Raw genomic sequence first — 882 nt, 5'->3', positions numbered from 1 at the left:
GAGACCCCTCATTTTTCTAAAAAAAAAAAAAAAAAAACACAAAAAACCAGAAGCTTAAACGATCGAGTATTGGAAAAGCTTTCTAAGGCCCGGGAAAAATGGAAGTTTCCTTAATAATAATGTTAGCTTCCATGTATTGTAAACCTAAACGAAGCAAGAATGAATACTGGGTGCTGTACATAGCTCTATCAACCTATAATCTCGAAAACGCTAGGAGACACATTCAGCTGCTCCCATTTAACGGACGAGGAAACAAGTAAGCAATCCTGAAGTTGGTGCAAAGCCCGGGCCCCCTTTCTTCTTCAAGCGTGCTTCCAGCCTCTGAAATTCCTCTGTGTGGACTCCGAGCTCTGCCTGCAATGAGGAATATTCACTTTGTCAACAAATATTTATTGAGTGCCTACTATACACTCGGTAGCTCGTTTAAATAGCCGTGGGATTAAAAAGATAAATAGGTTAAGTTTGTGGGTTTTTCTTCCAGGAAGGAGCTTTCTGAAGGTTGAGGGAAAGGCCAGGTAAACAATCCCAGAACAGTCGGGTGAGAGTTGGGAGAGGAGTCGGGGGCCGCGGGACGCCCAGGAAGCGAAGCGGGGAAGGCTCCCGGCGCGTCGCAGGACCCGCGCTGGAGATGTGTTTGAAGCCCTGTCCTGAAAAAGCCGGCCCGGAGTGGGCTGTCCCCGGTGTCCCTCGAGTTCTCATCCTGTCATTCAAGCAGCAGGGGAAGAACCGGGTCTGGCTCGGGAAGGGTGGGCTTAGGGCCAGGGGTGCAAATCCCTTGGTAAAAGCCGGCAAACAAAAGTCGCACACATCCCAGCTCCCGGTCCTGGCCCCGGCGGGGCAGGGTCCCCGAAGTCCTGGGGCGCGCAGACGCCGGGGCCCCCG

The sequence above is a fragment of the Colobus angolensis genome, unplaced genomic scaffold, assembly GCF_000951035.1.
Source record: "Colobus angolensis palliatus isolate OR3802 unplaced genomic scaffold, Cang.pa_1.0 Scaffold233, whole genome shotgun sequence".
Lineage (NCBI taxonomy): Eukaryota > Metazoa > Chordata > Mammalia > Primates > Cercopithecidae > Colobus > Colobus angolensis.
The sequence above is the reverse complement of the archived record's forward strand: the minus strand, read 5'-3'. Positions refer to the sequence as shown.